At 43.1% G+C, this 21519-nt stretch overlaps 1 protein-coding gene across 1 annotated transcript in view; it reads left to right on the top strand.

The window, feature by feature from the left end:
- LOC126209974 (potassium voltage-gated channel protein eag-like) overlaps nucleotides 1-21519 on the top strand; it is a 244250-nt gene that overhangs the window by 37053 nt on the left and 185678 nt on the right. The gene's annotated exons all lie outside the window — the stretch shown is intronic.

The raw sequence follows: 21519 nt of genomic DNA, 5'->3' as shown, positions 1-21519 counted from the left end.
TGCTAGAAGGTCCAGATCTGTATTTTAGCAGTATTTGAAGACCTAACAAATGCGTTTTTCTGGAAATTCTTAATGATCGTACAATCCCAGATTAGAACAATGGTATGGTAGAAATAATTTTTTACTTGGTGTTCACGATCGACATTTTTATTAAACTTCTTGTAAATTCACATATACTTCTTCTTAATTGTCACATCATCAAGAAAACAGTTTTGTATCAATCTTCATATATTTAATTTCCACTTTAAGCAAACACAAGACTTGACTGTTCTTTTACAAAGCGAAATAACAACTTAACTTCTGCAAAGTGAAACAAAGACTGCTCTGTGCGCATTCGCGCCAAAACAATTACAAGTAAGTCCAAAATTATGACAGTCTCACAGAAATGAATACACACAAGAACCATATCACTGTAATATATCGATACATCGGAATACCTATACAATAATAAATCCAAATATGAATATTGTCACAAAAATATGTCTGTCACTTCGCAGAATAGTAGTACTATATTACTGGTATCGAGAACTGGTGTTGGAGTGCCGTAATGGTCACGTAAATAAAGAACCATTACAGTATGTACAGCAGTTTACCGCACAGTTTTCCATACTTAGACTAACATTTTTCATGTTCGGATTAACTGAACGTTCGAATTACTGGGGTTCAGATTAGCGGGACTCTGCTGTACAATGGTTCATTTTCTTTAAAAGAGTTTAGATTTGTCTGCCTTTTGTATGAAATGATAAAAGAGGAAGGAAATTACGATAACAGTTCAGTACTAAATTAAAAACTTAACAACAGTTCATTCATAAGTAGCTGATCTGCTGTGTGTTTCTGTATAATATGCCTTTACCATTTTGTAGCCCTTGGAAACGAACCAATTAACATGCAAAACAGAGTTCCTGAACCTCAGTTTTCACCCTTTAGTGCCATCCCCGATTACAACTTGATTTACAGGCTGAGTTCTAAAAATTGTAAAATGAGTAGAATATTGGTAACTTTTTGTAGTATTCAACCACTTCTCGCTTTTCGAGAAAAGCAGCAAATGATGGACAAACTACGTTTCCTTTTATTACCAGTTTCATATTTCGTTTGTATGTATCTTCAAACTGAGAGAGTAAAAAATTTTCAATCTTTGTTCGATTTCTACATTTATTACAGGAAGCGATAGGAATAAAACAACGAAAACGAATTATTTCAGAAACTAGTTATTTTGGGCGGTTTTAAACGGTTAAAATGGCGTGGAAAAAACTAATATAACCGAAAACCGCTTGTTTCAGGTTTAACCGCCATGCGCATTAATAGGATCTTTCTACCCATGGATTTGCCCACGTCCACACATGTCACATATGTTTCGTATATATTTAACATATTTGACGCATATTTGTACACATTGTTCACCTGTAACTCTAGCGAATTTCGCTTTGCAGTTTCGTTTTGAGGTTTGAGGTTTCCGGGCGCTAAGACAGTTTCGTTTTCAAGCATCTCAGTGTTCATGATATATCTGTGGAACAATGATATAATTTTGTAGGTAAATTCAGCGGCACATGTGCATACTGTCTGCGAAATGTGTTGCGGATAGAGTTTGTAGTAAAGAAATAATAAACTAAAACTTCATGACTGATGCGGATGTTTTACTGCATGAACAGCGAAAATATAGCATGTGCTGAACTTTGTTCCTTTCGTCATTCTGTGAGGATTGTGAGCGAAAAAACTTGAGTTAAAGTTTCAAATAAGGTGTGAAGTTGGATGCAAGTCACTAAGTGCTCTCATTTTGAAATACCATACTAAAATAGTGTGGCTGTATACATGACATGGACTACACTGCTTTGTTGCCAACAACTCCTGTGATAGATTGGTGTTTCTCACCCCCACAGCAAGTCTTTCCAGACAGTAAGTGATGTACGTATGAAGTTTGGCTGAAATCGGCCCAGGGGTTTAAGAAGAGAAGTGGAACTACACACATATGTGTACAGCAAACAACAGAAAAGACATGTTGGAATATCAACAATATTACGAAAAGGATGCACATCTAATAACCATAAGGGAGACACTCTGAGTTGCAGGCAGGCATGACAGAATGGGTTTTGATCAAAGCACGCAAAACACATACATTCACACAAGAGTTTAGATCAAAGAAAGAAAAATATCTACATCTACATCTACATTTATACTCCGCAAGCCACCCAACGGTGTGTGGCGGAGGGCACTTTACGTGCCACTGTCATTAGCTCCCTTTCCTGTTCCAGTCGCGTATGGTTCGCGGGAAGAACGACTGTCTGAAAGCCTCCTTGCGCGCTCTAATCTCTCTAATTTTACATTCGTGATCTCCTCTGGAGGTATAAGTAGGGGGAAGCAATATATTCGATACCTCATCCAGAAACGCACCCTCTCGAAACCTGGCGAACAAGCTACACCGCGATGCAGAGCGCCTCTCTTGCAGAGTCTGCCACTTGAGTTTATTAAACATCTCCGTAACGCTATCACGGTTACCAAATAACCCTGTGACGAAAGGCGCCGCTCTTCTTTGGGTCTTCTCTATCTCCTCCGTCAACCCGATCTGGTACGGATCCCACACTCATGAGCAATACTCAAGTATAGGTCGAACGAGTGTTTTGTAAGCCACCTCCTTTGTTGATGGACTACATTTTCTAAGCACTCTCCCAATGATTCTCAACCTGGTACCCGCCTTACCAACAATTAATTTTATATGATCATTCCACTTCAAATCGTTCCACACGCATACTCCGAGATATTTTACAGAAGTAACTGCTACCAGTGTTTGTTCGCTATCATATAATCATACAATAAAGGATCCTTCTTTCTATGTATTCGCAATACATTACATTTGTCTATGTTAAGGGACAGTTGTCACTCCCTGCACCAAGTGCCTATCCGCTGCAGATCTTCCTGCATTTCGCTACAATTTTCTAATGCTGCAACTTCTCTGTATACTACAGCATCATCCGCGAAAAGCCGCATGGAACTTCCGACACTATCTACTAGGTCATTTATATATATTGTGAAAAGCAATGGTCCCATAACACTCCCCTGTGGCACGCCAGAGGTTACTTTAACGTCTGTAGACGTCTCTCCATTGATAACAACATGCTGTGTTCTGTTTGCTAAAAACTCTTCAATCCAGCCACACAGCTGGTCTGATATTCCGTAGGCTCTTACTTTGTTTATCAGGCGACAGTGCGGAACTGTATCGAACGCCTTCCGGAAGTCAAGAAAAATAGCATCTACCTGGGAGCCTGTATCTAATATTTTCTGGGTCTCATGAACAAATAAAGCGAGTTGGGTCTCACACGATCGCTGTTTCCGGAATCCATGTTGATTCCTACATAGTAGATTCTGGGTTTCCAAAAACGACATGATACTCGAGCAAAAAACATGTTCTAAAATTCTACAACAGATCGACGTCAGAGATATAGGTCTATAGTTTTGCGCATCTGCTCGACGACCCTTCTTGAAGACTGGGACTACCTGTGCTCTTTTCCAATCATCTGGAACCCTCCGTTCCTCTAGAGACTTGCGGTACACGGCTGTTAGAAGGGGGGCAAGTTCTTTCGCGTACTCTGTGTAGAATCGAATTGGTATCCCGTCAGGTCCAGTGGACTTTCCTCTGTTGAATGATTCCAGTTGCTTTTCTATTCCTTGGACACTTATTTCGATGTCAGCCATTTTTTCGTTCGTGCGAGGATTTAGAGAAGGAACTGCAGTGCGGTCTTCCTCTGTGAAACAGCTTTGGAAAAAGGTGTTTAGTATTTCAGCTTTACGTGTGTCATCCTCTGTTTCAATGCCATCATCATCCCGGAGTGTCTGGATATGCTGTTTCGAGCCACTTACTGATTTAACGTAAGACCAGAACTTCCTAGGATTTTCTGTCAAGTCGGTACATAGAATTTTACTTTCGAATTCACTGAACGCTTCACGCATAGCCCTCCTTACGCTAACTTTGACATCGTTTAGCTTCTGTTTGTCTGAGAGGTTTTGGCTGCGTTTAAACTTGGAGTGAAGCTCTCTTTGCTTTCGCAGTAGTTTCCTAACTTTGTTGTTGTACCACGGTGGGTTTTTCCCGTCCCTCACAGTTTTACTCGGCACGTACCTGTCTAAAACGCAATTTATGATTGCCTTGAACTTTTCCATAAACACTCAACATTGTCAGTGTCGGAACAGAAATTTTCGTTTTGATCTGTTAGGTAGTCTGAAATCTGCCTTCTATTACTCTTGCTAAACAGATAAACCTTCCTCCCTTTTTCTGTATTCCTATTAACTTCCATATTCAGGGATGCTGCAACGGCTTTATGATCACTGATTCCCTGTTCTGCACATACAGAGTCGAAAAGTTCGGGTCTGTTTGTTGTCAGTAGGTCCAAGATGTTATATCCACGAGTCGGTTCTCTGTTTAATTGCTCGAGGTAATTTTCGGATAGTGCACTCAGTATAACGTCTCTCGATGCTCTGTCCCTACCACCCGTCCTAAACACCTGAGTGTCCTAGTCTATATCTGGTAAATTGAAATCTCCACCTAAGACTATAACACGCTGAGAAAATTTATGTGAAATGTATTCCAAATTTTCTCTCAGTTGTTCTGCCACTAATGCTGCTGAGTCGGGAGGTAGGTAAAAGGAGCCAATTATTAACCTAGCTCGGTTGTTGAGTGTAACCTCCACCCATAATAATTCACGTAAGCTACCATTCTTCTCACACACCTGACCACTACCACCAATCCTCTGACCAGTGTCCAGGCTCTGGTTTCAGCGGCCAGAGATAGTAGTTATGTGTGTGTGCGTATTTTTCTTTTCTGGAGAATGACTGAAAGCCTATATGTGACATTCTTTTCGTCAAGCATGTCTGCAGCTCAACATGTCATGTTTACGCTGAGTAGCAATCTATTTCTTTCATTATGTTGTAAGTATATACACACATCAAGTTTTTAAGACACTTTGTCGTTTTGGAAGAAATCCGGGGATTTTTTTTTCTTTTCCTTTTGGTCAATTTTAGCGCCCTCACTGTAATTATGTAGTAGTATTGAGATGGAGCTCTTGGAGCAATTTTGATATAAATTGATTAAATTCATTAAATTAATGAAATTCTTCAATTAATATCCGCCGCCCTCCACCCATTCCCACTCCCACGAATGGATGACGTCAGTGTTTTTCCCAGCCGGGACATGGGCCCCCGCCTCCTTTCCCTCCCCCCCTAACCTGCCCAACCCTCCGCTTCCACCATTTACCCTATATGGTAGGTGGGAATTTCGAATTTGCTGGGGATTTCGAATTTTGGTAGGAATTTCGAATTTCGGTGGCAGTTTAAGAAATGGCGGGAATTTCTTTGTCCCAGGGCTGTGCAGACGGCTCACCCACACCCCTCACCTGGGAATTAAAATTAAGAAACGGCAGAGCCCTTTCTGGGACTCAAACCTCAGTCCTTCTGGACGGAAAGTCAAGTGCAACCCCAGCACAAGGAAACTGTCCGGATGCAGGAGATGAAGCTTAGGTTAGTGTACTTTATTTATATCACTGCAGCACCCTCATGCCTGCTATACACTGATAAGGGCTGCTACTACTCTCCTTGACATGCATGCAACAGGAGAGAACTTGTGCACTTGGATGGGTGTCATGGGTAATATTAGTGGGGAACAATCTCTGCTTAAAACAGTTATGGACACAGTTCATTCTGTTTCTTCACGAGACATGAAATGTAGAGAGTATAGTGCCATAGTACTTCTGATCAGTTGCAGATTAAATTGGCGACTGTGTTGAAAGGAGGACTGTTCAAGGACAATGCGGGGGGTGACCCCTATCCACACATGGGAAGATGGTCAGTCGTAAACGTAAATTCTACACAATGGTGAATGTGCTAGAAACGTGTAGATAACCTAACTGCATCGGTTTAGCGTGCTGTCTGGCATAATGTGATGCATATAAGCAAATGGACATACTACACAGTCATCCGTTTACATTCGCAATGTAGATAATATGGTGCTTGCAGGTTAGTGGAGGGATGATATAGCGATGATATTGAAAAGCATTCTGCTGGCTGGCGTTGAAATTATGGACAACTGGTAAAATAGCTAAAACTGATTGTGCTATTACCTGCAGTGCATATTGCAGTACATTGTTCCATAGCAACAGCAGTGTCTTCCATATCCCATCCTTTCTCTGGTACACTGTTGATTTTACCACATAATGATTAACTAACACCACTTGCTTGAGATGGAGTGAGCTATGGCGAAACACTGGAAATCTGCTACTTGTCACTGTGGAGCATGGGATAAAATGTAGAGGTCATCACCTTGAGGCAGTTGTTTTGAAGTGTTCCTAAGTATTGCAGAATCGTCCTATTTCCCTATGCTATAACGTGCTCCAGTTTTGTTTTTCCACAGATGAGATAACAGTACCTCTTTTTACCTCTATTACACTGCATATGTTGTGAGCAGCACCTTTCGCCAACGGTCAACGCCAGGACAGTAATCATGTACATGACTGCAAAATGAGGAAACAATCCTCTTCGATATGGAACATTGAGACATGTGCTACCCCACTGCTGTGGAAGATGAGATTAACTGTATATGTGATCACCTTCGGATAGGTGTCTGCAAACGCTCTACAATGCTGCTAACTCTTCGAGTTTCCATATGTTGCGATCTCTTTCACATTTTTATTTCTACCATCCCGTGTGTTGTGTGTCCTGCAATGTTCAGCTTTCTCTGAGAACTAGTGGATCAAAATGTGTTAATGTCAGTTTAGCACCTGACACAGACATCCAAGTCATAGTAGGAAAACAAAGTGTACGGCGGTGTACAAAACTGTAGTCATACACTGCTTAGACGTGTTACAGTTGAAAATCGATGTGATAAACTACTTGTGAAAGAACAACATACGAACCGTCTCTTGTGCCTGACAGTCTGTTGGATATGGTCTTCCTCCAGTAGAGGTGAGAAAACTTTACAGAGGTCTGTGCAAGTGATTTCGCCCACTGGCCACCAGCTCCAATGGAACAATACATGTGTATGTGATATGCTTAATGTCAACATGCACGTGTATTTGTTGTTCAATATATCAGAAGACAGAGAGACGATAAAATCCTATAGGGGGTTTTATTACAAGGAATGGTATGACTGGTTACAGTTTGGATGCAGATAGTTTGTAGTTTTGTATCTACTCTGGATGTTACAAAATAACCATGAGGACTGCTCATGAATGTACTAAATGATGCTCATCGGTATTTTGTATACCTGAAATGTATGCAATGCCTGTGTCCATGACAATTTGTAATTTGTACACAATGAATGCTCTCAAACTGCACCGATCATAAAACTAACAAAAATCGACTGTATCCATTCTCATAGAATCATGACTGTTTTTTTATTATCATCACGACTGTGTGTCTAAAAATAGGTGTTACTGCAAGTCCTTTGTTATTTCATACTACACTCCTGGAAATGGAAAAAAGAACACATTGACACCGGTGTGTCAGACCCACCATACTTGCTCCGGACACGGCGAGTGGGCTATACAAGCAATGATCACACGCACGGCACAGCGGACACACCAGGAACCGCGGTGTTGGCCGTCGAATGGCGCTAGCTGCGCAGCATTTGTGCACCGCCGCCGTCAGTGTCAGCCAGTTTGCCGTGGCATACGGAGCTCCATCGCAGTCTTTAACACTGGTAGCATGCCGCGACAGCGTGGACGTGAACCGTATGTGCAGTTGACGGACTTTGAGCGAGGGCGTATAGTGGGTATGCGGGAGGCCGGGTGGACGTACCGCCGAATTGCTCAACACGTGGGGCGTGAGGTCTCCACAGTACATCGATGTTGTCGCCAGTGGTCGGCGGAAGGTGCACGTGCCCGTCGACCTGGGACCGAACCGCAGCGACGCACGTATGCACGCCAAGACCGTAGGATCCTACGCAGTGCCGTAGGGGACCGCACCGCCACTTCCCAGCAAATTAGGGACACTGTTGCTCCTGGGGTATCGGCGAGGACCATTCGCAACCGTCTCCATGAAGCTGGGCTACGGTCCCGCACACCGTTACGCCGTCTTCCGCTCACGCCCCAACATCGTGCAGCCCGCCTCCAGTGGTGTCGCGACAGGCGTGAATGGAGGGACGAATGGAGACGTGTCGTCTTCAGCGATGAGAGTCGCTTCTGCCTTGGTGCCAATGATGGTCGTATGCGTGTTTGGCGCCGTGCAGGTGAGCGCCACAATCAGGACTGCATACGACCGAGGCACACAGGGCCAACACCCGGCATCATGGTGTGGGGAGCGATCTCCTACACTGGCCGTACACCGCTGGTGATCGTCGAGGGGACACTGAATAGTGCACGGTACATCCAAACCGTCATCGAACCCATCGTTCTACCATTCCTAGACCGGCAAGGGAACTTGCTGTTCCAACGGGACAATGCACGTCCGCATGTATCCCGTGCCACCCAACGTGCTCTAGAAGGTGTAAGTCAACTACCCTGGCCAGCAAGATCTCCGGATCTGTCCCCCATTGAGCATGTTTGGGACTGGATGAAGCGTCGTCTCACGCGGTCTGCACGTCCAGCACGAACGCTGGTCCAACTGAGGCGCCAGGTGGAAATGGCATGGCAAGCCGTTCCACAGGACTACATCCAGCATCTCTACGATCGTCTCCATGGGAGAATAGCAGCCTGCATTGCTGCGAAAGGTGGATATACACTGTACTAGTGCCGACATTGTGCATGCTCTGTTGCCTGTGTCTATGTGCCTGTGGTTCTGTCAGTGTGATCATGTGATGTATCTGACCCCAGGAATGTGTCAATAAAGTTTCCCCTTCCTGGGACAATGAATTCACGGTGTTCTTATTTCAATTTCCAGGAGTGTATATACACACCGCGTGAATTATAGCTCATGGTGGTACCTAGAAATGAAAATGTTGTTCCGAAAATATGAGTTCTGTGATGATCAAAATGCTTACAAAACTAGAACCTGAGAATCTGCTGCTATTGTGAATGATTGTCTGCTGGATGACAGTAATTTTACAGACAGGTAGCTAGTTATGGATCAAAACACGTCAGATGCCATCACATATACGGTATTTGTTTTTGATGTATCAGAGGAATTTTATAGGGCTCTCTACTAGGTGATATCAGGGCGTTCTGTTACAAGACATGCTCTCACGATTTGTTTAGTTAATTCCAGTGCGATATAGCATTGCATTGGTAAAACGGTACTTGCCATAATGTACAAAACAGCAATTTCCTCTTCAATTATAGCTTCTTGTTGTTGAACGTAAAATAATTGTTTTTTCTGACATGTGAGAAATGGCATCAAAGGCTACATTCGGTAACGCTATTCCACGTGTCTGAAACGTCTGTAATACAAATGTGCATATCAGTTCATTTACAGACACTGATTTAAATGTAAGGTACATTCTTAAGCCTTGTAATTACGTGAAAGAGATAACTCCGACATATGCTGTTTGGTCATCTGTAAGTCTAGGGGACTGGTGACCTCAGGTGTTGAGTCCTATAGTGCTTAGAGCCAAAATGGTTCAAATGGCTCTGAGCACTGTGGGACTTAACTTCTGAGGGCATCAGTCCCCTAGAACTTAGAACTACTTACACCTAACCAACCTAAGGACATCACACACATCCATGCCCGTGGCAGGATTCGAACCTGCGACCGTAGCGGTCGCGTGGTTCCAGACTGTAGTGTCTAGAACCGCTCGGCCACTCCGGCCGGCACTGGAGCCATTTCAACCATTTTTGAACTACTGCGAAGTAGCGGCAAGAACTCTATTGTTGAACATGAGCGCCCTGTGTGAACCAAGCCCACTGTTGTTACATACACCATGTTAGCGATGCACGGCTGTACCGGTAATAATCGTGATGGTTGTTGTTGTTGTGGTCTTCAGTCCTGAGACTGGTTTGATGCAGCTCTCCATGCTACTCTATCCTGTGCAAGCTTCTTCTAGTCAAGTTATACCACCAACTCCTCCCCAATTCTATTCAATACCTCCTCATTAGTTATGTGATCTACCCATCTAATCTTCAGCATTCTTCTGTAGCACCACATTTCGAAAGCTTCTATTCTCTTCTTGTCCAAACTATTTATCATCCATGTTTCACTTCCATACATGGCTACACTCCATACACATACTTTCAGAAATGACTTCCTGACACTTAAATCTATAATCGATGTTAACAAATTTCTCTTCTTCAGAAACGCTTTCCTTGCCATTGCCAGTCTACATTTTATATCCTCTCTACTTCGACCATCATCAGTTATTTTACTCCCATAGCAAAACTCCTTTACTACTTTAAGTGTCTCATTTCCTAATGTAATTCCCTCAGCATCACCCGACTTAATTCGACTACATTCCATTATCCTGGTTTTGCTTTTGTTGATGTTCATCTTATACCCTTCTTTCAAGACACTGTCCATTCCGTTCAACTGCTCTTCCAAGTGCTTTGCTGTCTCTGACAGAATTACAATGTCATCGGCAAACCTCAAAGTTTTTATTTCTTCTTCGTTGATTTTAATACCTACTCCGAACATTTCTTTTGTTTGCTTTACTGCTTGCTCAATATACAGATTGAATAGCATCAGGGAAAGGCTACAAACCTGTCTCACTCCCTTCCCAACCACTGCTTCCCTTTCATGTCCCTCAACTCTTGTAACTGCCATCTGGCTTCTGTACAAATTGTAAATAGCCTTTCGCTCCCTGTATTTTACCCCTGCCACCTTCAGAACTTGAAAGAGAGTATTCCAGTCAATATTGTCAAAAGCTTTATCTAAGTCTACAAATGATAGAAACGTAGGTTTGCCTTTCCTTAATCTATTTTCTAAGATAAGTCGTAGATTCAGTATTGCCTCACGTGTTCCAACATTTCTACGGAATCCAAACTGATCTTCCCCGAGGTCGGCTTCTACCAGTTTTTCCATTCGTCTGTAAAGAATTCGCGTTAGTATTTTGCAGCTCTGACTTATGGAACTGATAGTTCTGTAATTTTTGCATCTGTCAACACCTTCTTTCTTTGGGATTGGAATTATTATATTCTTCTTGAAGTCTGAGGGTATTTCGCCTGTCTCATACATCTTGCTCACCAGATGGTAAAGTTTTGTCAGGACGGGCTATCCCAAGGCCGTCAGTAGTTCTAATGGAATGTTGTCTACTCCCGCGGGCTTGTTTCGACTCATGTCTTTCAGTGCTCTGTCAAACTCTTCACGCAGTATCGTATCTCCCATTTCATCTTCATGTACATCCTCTTCCACTTCCATAATATTGTCCTCAAGTACATCGCCCTTGTATAGACGCTCTATATACTCCTTCCACCTTTCTGCTTTCCCTTCTTGGCTTAGAACTGGGTTTTCATGTGAGCTCTTGATATTCATACAAGTGGCTCTCTTTTCTCCAAAGGTCTCTTTAATTTTCCTGTAGGCAGTATCTATCTTACCCCTAGTGAGGTAGGCCTCTACATCCTTACATTGGTCCTCTAGCCATCCCTGCTTAGCCATATTGCACTTCCTATCGAACTCATTTTTGAGACGTTTGTATTCCTTTTTGCCTGCTTCATTTACTGCGTTTTTATATTTTCTCCTTTCATCAATTAAATTCAATATTTCTTCTGTTACCCAAGGATTTCTACTGGCCCTCGTCTTTTTACCTACTTGATCCTCTGCTGCTTTCACTACTTCATCTCTCAGAGCTACCCATTCTTCTTCTACTGTATTTCTTTCCTCCATTCCTGTCAATTGTTCCCTTCTGCTCTCCCTAAAACTCTGTTCAACCTCTGGTTTAGTCACTTTATCCAGGTCCCATCTCCTTAAATTCGCACCTCTTTGCAGTTTCTTCTGTTTTAATCTACAGTTCATAGCCCATAGATTGTGGTCAGAGTCCACATCTGCCCCTGGAAATGTCTTACAATTTAAAACTTGGTTCCTAAATCTCTGTTTTACCATTATATAATGTATCTGATACCTTCTAGTATCTCCAGGATTCTTCCATGTATACAACCTTCTTTTGTGATTTTTGAACCAAGTGTTAGCTATGATTAAGTTGTGCTCTGTGCAAAATTCTACCAGACGGCTTCCTCTCTCATTTCTTACTTCCAATCCATATTCACTCACTATGTTTCCTTCTCTCCCTTTTCCTACTCTCGAATTCCAGTCACCCATGACTATTAAATTTTCGTCTCCCTTCACTACCTGAATAATTTCTTTTATCTCATCATACATTTCATCAATTTCTGCATCATCTGCAGAGCTAGTTGGCATATAAACTTGTAGTACTGTAGTAGGCATGGGCTTCGTGTCTATCTTGGCCACAATAATGCGTTTACTATGCTGTTTGTAGTAGCTTACCCGCACTCCTATTTTTTTATTCATTATTAAACCCACTCCTGCATTACCCCTATTTGATTTTGTATTATAACCCTGTATTCACCTGACCAAAAGTCTTGTTGCTCCTGCCACCAATTCCCACTATATCGAACTTTAACCTATCCATTTCCCTTTTTAAATTTTCTAACCTATCTGCCCGATTCAGGGATCTGACATTCCACGCCCCGATCCGTAGAACGCCAGTTTTCTTTCTCCTGATAACGACGTCCTCTTGAGTAGTCCCCGCCCTGAGATCCGAATGGGGGACTATTTTACTTCCGGAATATTTTACCCAAGAGGACGTCATCATCATTTGGTACTTGGACAAAAGTACGCTGCTACAGCGGCTTGCGTTTACAGGCGTAGCTCGAGGCAAAGTCTCCTTTTTCGGTGCGCACAGTTGCGGAAAAAAATCGTAGGGCCAAGAAGGAGTGGTGCGACATCAACGGGAGTTGGCAGACGTGTTTCTACATGTCAACTCATTCGAGTTGCGCGCCAGTCGCATAAAAGCGGCGCTGGTAGCGCCACTATGATGATGCAAATCAGGTTTGCTTTAAATACGCGATGTAAGGGTCGTGAACATTAGTTACCTTTGAGACTGGAAGTGGTGAGTTGATGTTAGTCAAGAATGCCTTTAAAGCGACAAAGATGCCATTATCAACACCTCATTGAATTTGAACAAGGTCGTGTAATAGGACTACTCTCGCGTCCGTCGGCCGTCGTAATTTAATATATTGTTATTGTTATTATTATTTTTTGATTGTTGCCGACTTACGTGGTGGGCCTTAATAAAAATGATATTTCATTTAATTTTGATTTTGCGATTAAATGCTTTCCTGAAGTTCTCCTTTTTAACAATATTAATCTCAAATTATTTGTTACGTTAATGAATGTTAGACTCGCTGCATCTTAAAACATGAGCATACAAGCTGAACAATGTAATAAACTTTTCATATTAATATCCTCGGCTAGTCAGCTCACTTTAAAGCAAAAGATCTTTAGTTATTAATTACAATTGCGGCCCACACACGCGCGAGGGTATTTTTTCTTACCTCAGTTAACCATTGCCACGTAGTCGGAGTCCTGGTTCTGGCTGTCGGCTATGGTAGTGAAAATAAGAATCTTAAAGCTAAGTATTTTCTGCAACGTCGGGCGGCTGTGGAGAAAAATTAATATTATGTTAATAGCGGGCGAGTTTTCCGCTTCCGCTAATTTTTCATAAGTTAATATCGCCACGTAATGGCGTCGTTGGCTGCATCGGCCGCTGCGATTGTTGAACTGTAAATTACTTGAATGCAGGTTAATTCAAGGAAGGCGGACATGAAATCGGGATCACCTCTTACAAATTAAAAGTGCACAATAATATTAAATCAGTATATTATATGCTTAACTCATACAAATATGCTTACATTTGCCAGCACTCGCAAGATGTCCGTCTGTACATTATCAAGACAAGTGAAGAAGTGAAGTCGACTAAAAAAATTAACAAAAGAGCGTATCTTGTCACCTCTTTAGATCATTTTGTCATAAATTATTTCTTTGCATTTGAAACTTGGACAGAGAAATTATTATTTTACGGCTGCATGATAAAAACATATTATTCAATTTTTTAAGTCTTTTCGTAATATAGCACTGGGGACGCTATAAATGCCTTTAAAGCGACAAACATGCCATTATCAAGACCTCATTGAATTTGAACAAGGTCGTGTAATAGGACTACGAGAAGCTGTATGTAACTTCTGCGATACGCCGGGAAGCCTGGACAGGAATGTAGCCACTGTACATGATTTCTGGCAGCGTTGTTCGCCGGAATGTACGGTCTCAATAAAAGTGGGCTCCGGACGGCCGTGTACCACTTCCGAGAGGAAAGACCATCGTGTTCTGGCGCATCGTACTGCATCTGCAACAGGAATCTGAGCAGCAGTTGCCTTCACAGTGACACGGCGAACTGTTACAAATCGGTTACTTCGAGCCCAGTTCCGATCCAGACACCCTGTAGCGTGCCTTCTACTGACCCCAAATCTTCGCCGTCTGCGACTTCAGCGGTGTCAAGTGAGAGCTCGTTGCAAGGGCAGGGTACATTTCAGTTGTGTTTTCTGATGAAAACTGGTTCTGTCTCGGTACCACTGATGGCTGTGTGTTGATTAGGAGGAGGCCAGCTGAGAGCCCGCAACTAGTCTTAGACACGTTGGATTTACATCTGGATTTATGGTCAACAGTAAGATTTCGTACGACAGGACCACACTTGTGGTTATCCCACGCACCCTGACTGCAAATTTGTACGTCAGTCTATTGATTCGATGTGTTGTGCTGCCGTTCATGAACAGCATTCCAGAGAGTGTTTTCCGACAGGATAACTCTCGACCACATACCGCTGTTGTAACAGAGTGTCGACATGTTGTCTTGGGCTTCTCGGTCACCAGGTATGTCTACAATCGAGTACATATTAGACATCATCGGACGACAACAACAGCGTCATCCACATACGGCATTAACTACCCGTGTACCGACTGACCATGTGCAGGAGGCATGGGTCTCCGTCTGACAAACTGACATCCGTCACTTTTACAACACAATCAAGCACGTCTGCATGCTTGCATTCAACATTCCGGTGGTTATACCCTTTATCAACATACCACCATTTGACATTTTCAATGTCTTATCTCACGCTTACATTATCCTGTGATTTTGCAATATTAACCACATGAAAATGTTTTGTGGACAAATGTATCCCCGGAATTTCATTACGCTACAGTAATTATTTTTTGGTGTTGCGATTTTCTTCCGACAGCAGAGGTTGAATATACCGCTTCAGTTGTAAATTACTTTGCCGGCCGGAGTGGCCGAGCGGTTCTAGGAGCTACAATCTGGAACCGCGCGACCGCTACGGTCGTAGGTTCGAATCCTGCCTCGGGCATGGATGTGTGTGATGGCCTTAGGTTAGTTAGGTTTAAGTAGTTCTAAGTTCTAGGCGACTGGTGACCACAGCAGTTAAGTCCCTTAGTGCTCAGAGCCATTTTAACCATTTGTAAATTACTTTACTTTCATACGACCGGTTTCGGACTGTTATGAGCCCATCCTCAGGTATCGTACTGGAAATAGCAAAAGATGGGAGATAATTTTCACACGCCGCAACACACACACACAAAAAAACAAAAAACAAATTTTTCCAAAATATTTTTAAAAACTTTTAAAAACATTTCGAAACCGCCGGTCGGACTAGGTGCTATGAAACCTATGTCAATGCGCAAGTGGCACCAGACAGTATACGGACGACTGCCTGGGTAGGGAAATAAACAAATGATATCACGACACTTTCGCTGTGCTGTGGTCCCTGAGCGCCGAGTGTACGAGGCGTGGTGTGCTGCCTGTGAGCGCAGAACAGGGAGCAGCGGATGCGAACGAGGAGGCAAATTGGTAAACCAGAGTGGCAAAAGTGCTACCATCAATTGACGGAGAGAAGAACGCGGGGCCACTAGTCCCGCCGTTCACAATTTCAATTTAGTGGTTTACATTTAAAATGAAGAAAAAACAAAATTACGTAAAAATATACGATGTAAGTTAAAAGTGCATTATGCATAGGAAAGGAGTGTATTGAACAGGTCGGTCCATAAATGTGGTAAAACTGAGTGGAAGGTGCGATATAAAATTATTATATAAACCATAAAGCGCAATGAAACTTTACCAAGCCAAGGCACGCTCCCGACGCTGGCTCCTCAAGCTCCCTTCCGGCCGTACGTGGGGTGTGGACCCCTCCACCATACTCCACACCTATAAATCCCTCATCCGCCCTATCCTTTGTTACGCCCATCCGGCCTGGATCTCTGCCCCCCCCCCCCTACCTTTTATAAATCCCTCCAAATCCTTGAACGCAATGCTCTCCGCCTCGCCTATTGCATCCGTCTCCCCTCCCCCATGCGGATCCTGTACGATCTCGTCCCCTTCCCCCACCTCCTCCCTTTCCTTGAGAGGATACGAATCCTGTACACCTCCCGCAAACTCGATCCTCCTCATCCGCTTGTCTCACCCATCCTCTCCCACCCCTGCCCACTGCCGTGCCTGTATTCCCATCTCTCCACCCTCCTTACCCTCTCCCAAGGTGGCTTCCGCCAGCTCCCCCTCCCTGATGATGTCCTCCTCCCCTCCATCTACCCCTCCTATCAACTTTGATCCTCCCCCCCCACTTCCTATGTCCTTTCCTTTAGGCACCCTCCCTCCCTTCCCCTCCCTTCTCTTTCATTTTCCCCCATCCCCTTCCTCCACCCCTCTTCCCCCGGGCTTCCCCTCCCCCTTCCTCCCTTCCCCCTATCTCCTCTGCCCATGGCATCTCTGTTCTCCCCTCTCCCTCTTCCACCCCCCCTCCTCCTCTCTTGGCAGGTCCCCGGACTCGCACACGCTAAGTGGACTTTCGCGCGCCGCAGATCATCGCCATCAGTGTCTCGTGTGTGTCGTCGTGTTTAGTGTTCAGTGTTCACCGTCGCACTCCATCGTTCACCTGTGCCGTCGCCATCTTCAGTGTTTGTGCGTCGTATCAACAGTTTGCAGTGTGGATTATCGTCGAGTGTGAACGGCTGCGTGTTTGTCTTTATGTGTCTACTGCTTTATTGCCCACCGTTCTGTAACTTACGTGTATTCTCACTGTTTTTTCTGATTGTGTATTCTATGGCTGAAGAGCAGCGTAGAGTGCTGCTGACAGCCTGCCTGTTGTACAGGTTTTAAAATAACAATAAAGTAAAAAAAAAAGAAACTTTCCTTTTACATGAGTAGCAAGCAAGTCCGACAGTGTGGAAGGTGACGATAGGAACCCACCTGCCTCACCGGTTAATTCTTAAACGGTCTTTCTTTTCTTTGTCAGTTTTTTTCTCTCCTTCTGAGCCTGCGCCAGTGGTGGGGCGTTTCTCACCATCCCTCGATGTGGCCATGCTTCGAACACGTCTTTATTTTCTTTATAGTATTTTGTGTATTTCGAGGCTTAATCTTTTCCCAATGAATCAAGCCCACACATGCTAATACACGTGTACAGGGCGCAGAACCTTTTTTCGGCAGTTATCGTTGGCGAACATAAGTTTTAAAGCCGACTGTTTAGCTAACTTATACGTCCTAAGCTAGACCGGAAGACCAACATCGAACCAACGACGTGGATTCCCGTTTTTGTGATAACTCCATTGGGACGTAGGGTCGCTACGGCGACATTGATCGGCTTGCCTTTCTAACATACTGTATTTGTTTGCTGTTGGCTGACAAACCAATTTTCTTCTTACCATAAACCTATAGTGCATGTATGCAAATGAAATACACCTGCCGGCCGCTGGTGGCCGAGCGGTTCTGGCGCTACAGTCTGGAACCGCGCGACCGCTACGGTCGCAGGTTCGAATCCTGCCTCGGGCATGGATGTGTGTGTTGTCCTTAGGTTAGTTAGGTTTAAGTAGTTCTAAGTTCTAGGGGACTTATGACCTCAGCAGTTGAGTCCCATAGTGCTCAGAGCCATTTGAACCATTTTTGAAATACACCTTGGACAATTAACAGACCCTTTTATCAAAATAAATGACAGATCTTTCTGTTTATTTGAAACTTTTTGGTCCATCATTTTTTCAGTCGTTGTTCTTAACATTCATTAGCCTACGGAATGATGCCTTGCTGCAAGAGAATCACTGGATTTTTTTTAATGATAATTTGTTGCCAAAAATAAAATGCTTCATCATCTCTGTTTAAATTGGCCTTAACGTTTTCTGTAATATAATCTACTTCACAAAATGGCATCTTTTTCACTACGTACAAGGCCACAGCATATTGTCTGTATGGAATCGAGAATGGAACGGCTGCTAAATACAAAATACACGTGCGAGAGATCATGATAAGTGCTCCCACTTATTTCAATGTTTTACTATGGTTCCGGGATTCATATAATTTCTTTTCATTCAAAATTATTACATTAACTAGCTTTTCTGACCATACATTGTTGTGGCTCAGTTTGGTAAAATGAATAAAAAAACGAATACAAAAAGTATACTTCTGTAACATGTATCGGGACTGGACATACATCCTTATCTCCTTCTCCCTCCTGTCTCTGTCCATCACCTTCTTCTCGTTGTTCATCTTCTCTTCCTGCCCCCTCCCTCTGTCCATACTTCTCCCCCGTTTTCTGTCCATCTTTACTTCCCTCCCTCTCCATCTCCTCCTGTTCCCTCTGTCTCCCCCTCTCTCTGTCCATCACCTCCTCACCCCTTTCTGTGTCCATCTTCTCCTCCGCCCCCCCCCCCCATCTCTCTCTCTCTCTCTCTCTCTCTCTCTCTCTCCTCTTCCTCTTGCCCCCGCTCTCTTTCCATCCTCCCTCCCGATTTTTATCTCCATTTTCTCCTACTCGTCTGTCCATCTCGTGTTTCCGCCCTTTCTCTGACACTGAGCCTTTTTATTGGTATTACATGGATGCTGTACTAGCATTATATTCGTAAGCTGATAGTCTATATAATACATATACGGGCTTGGAACTTTGATAGTGGCAACTCTTTATTTACAGCTCGTACAAAATAGATACGTGTTTCAAAGTTTTACTGACCTTCAAAGTAGTCACCAGCATTGTGTATAACCCGTTGCCAGCGATGTGGAAGTTCTAGGATACTCTTAGCAGTGCCAGTTGTGTTGACAGTTCGAGCGGCGCGGTCTACTGCCCGATGAATTTGTAGCAGTTCTGAAGCGAATGCCGTGAAGTGTTTCCTTCGGTTTAGAAATCGACTTGAACTCACGGGGGCTTAAGTCAGGGGAGTGCTGTAGGTGGTATAGCACTTAGCAGCCCCATCAGTCAAACAAATCAGTAACAGCTTGCACTGTACGTGCTTGAGCGTTGTCCTGCAAAATGGTCAAGTCCTGCAGAAAGTGCCATCACTTCTGTCTCTATGCTATTCCTTTTTGGAACACAACCTACGACCAGCTTGACTTGCTGGGCACCAAAGTCAACTTTCTCCTGAGTAGCTTATGAAGATAATGGCGTTGTTAATTAAAACGTATTACTGACAGCGAGGAGTTGTAGTCACTCCCGTTACAATTAACATGTTACCAATGACGTGATACTTCAAACATTTTCGTATTCTATTCTAAACCACATGTAAAACATACAATTTTCGAATAACATTACATTTTAAATACAGGGTATTGATCACAGGTGGCCATGAAGAATGATAATTATAAACTTATTGGACTATAAGTGCCATCTAATTTTACTGGAAATGTTAGGTTCTCAATAAAAAAAAAAAGTGACAAAATTATTATGTATGTATTGAAAATGAAGGTAGGAGTAGTTTTCGTGAGTGAATAATAATACGAAATGTAAGTGGAAAATGTGTCAAAGTGCTCCGAAAACTTACAACCATAGTACAGCTGACGTTCTGTTGCCTTGTGTATCGTGAATTAAACCGGAGACCTAGCAACGACGAAGAGGCTTCGTCCCACCGTCCCACAACCAACAACAGGCCACAGCAATCCACCCACCCCACCGCTGCACCACACCGAAGCCAAGGTTATTCTGCAGTTCGGCCCCCAGTAGACCCGCCTGGCGAACGTCTCGTACCAGACGAGCGTAACCCCAAATGTTTGCGTGGTAGAGTAAATATGGTGTACGCGTCCATGGAGACAGTGTTTGCGCAGCAATCGCCGACATAGTGTAACTGAGGCGGAATAAGAGGAACCAGCCCGCATTCGCCGAGGTAGATGGAAAACCGCCTTAAAGAACACCCACAGGCTGGCACACCGGAACTCGATATTAATCCGCCGGGAGGATTGGTGCTGGGGACTGCTACGCCTTGCCGCTGGAGAAGCAGCGCGTTAGACCGCGCGGCTAGCCGGGCGTGCTGACGTCGTATTACTTATTACGCAACCTTCCCTTTTACAACAACCTATGAAACCTTCCCTTCTACAATAACCTAAGATAACTTAGGATTTCTATCTCTTGCTTAATAATAAAAAAATGAAATCTTCCCTTTGAAATTAATTCTCTTTCTCAATATTCGCATACAAATTTAAATGCTGCTTATTAAAAGATATTTTCTGATTATTTCGACGAAACATAAATGTGTCGTCGTCGTGGCCCTCAGTCGTTACCTGCAATAACCAAAAACTGTTCCTTACCTTTTTTACTGTTACTGGAGTGCTATCTGACTGCTACATCGAACTGCGACATGAATATACTTACTCTGTTTTACTATACCCTATTAGCTGCTGGTGGGCTGTCATAATAAGAGGCTGTATTTATTATCAAAGCTGACGTGATTCTTTAATAGCAAAGCTGACATTATTCTTGAATTAATTTGACTGAAGTTACGTAATTCATAGTTAAACTTTTTCTTGACAACAATAAAATTTTGAAAAGTTTTACGTTGATGGTTTTGGGGATGGATTATAATCAAAAATGCAATATTGCTGGCAAAAATTACTTATATTCTGAATGAAATGATTTTACAAACGTTCAAATGGGACTTACTTTTTACAGTAATCTTACAACTAGCATTGCGCAAACATACCTTCAGTAGTCTTGAGTTTCTTAAAAGATTAATTCAATAATATTAGTTCCTCTTATGATAATAGTTAGCTGATGTCTCTGTACATCCGTTTATAATCTCTTACAAATCATAGCTGGTGGCTGGCAGGCACACCGCTCCTCTCAACCTTTCGCTTCAGACCTGCTACCGACTCGCTTCACTTCTCGCTTACTACTGACTTCCTACGAACGCTCAACTGTGGTCTCTCCTGCCAACAATGCTTTCTGGTGCAGACAACCCCTGCTACCATTACAAAATGCATCAATGCGCGGCCTTTCCCGCTCTTTTCTTAAAATGTATCCATACGCTGTCTCTCCCACCCTTTTTGAAATTATATCAATGTGCGGTCTCTCTTGCCAACAATACTTTGGTGCAGACATTCCCTGCTACCACAATGATTTCCAACATGACAAATATTAATTATTCCTACTTAATCCTATTAATAAAATATAAAAATCTCTCATAAATTGTGGTTTGACACTAGACAATAGTAATATACACGTCTTACACTTATATCAAAAATCTCTCTTGAGATATTCCTTCTGAATCGAAATAAATGTAGATCATACATACATGCATCGGTATCGTATTAACTGTTCTGCTTCGAAGAAATTTAATATTC

This window comes from Schistocerca nitens, chromosome 10 (assembly GCF_023898315.1).
Source record: "Schistocerca nitens isolate TAMUIC-IGC-003100 chromosome 10, iqSchNite1.1, whole genome shotgun sequence".
Lineage (NCBI taxonomy): Eukaryota > Metazoa > Arthropoda > Insecta > Orthoptera > Acrididae > Schistocerca > Schistocerca nitens.
The sequence above is the reverse complement of the archived record's forward strand: the minus strand, read 5'-3'. Positions and strand labels throughout refer to the sequence as shown.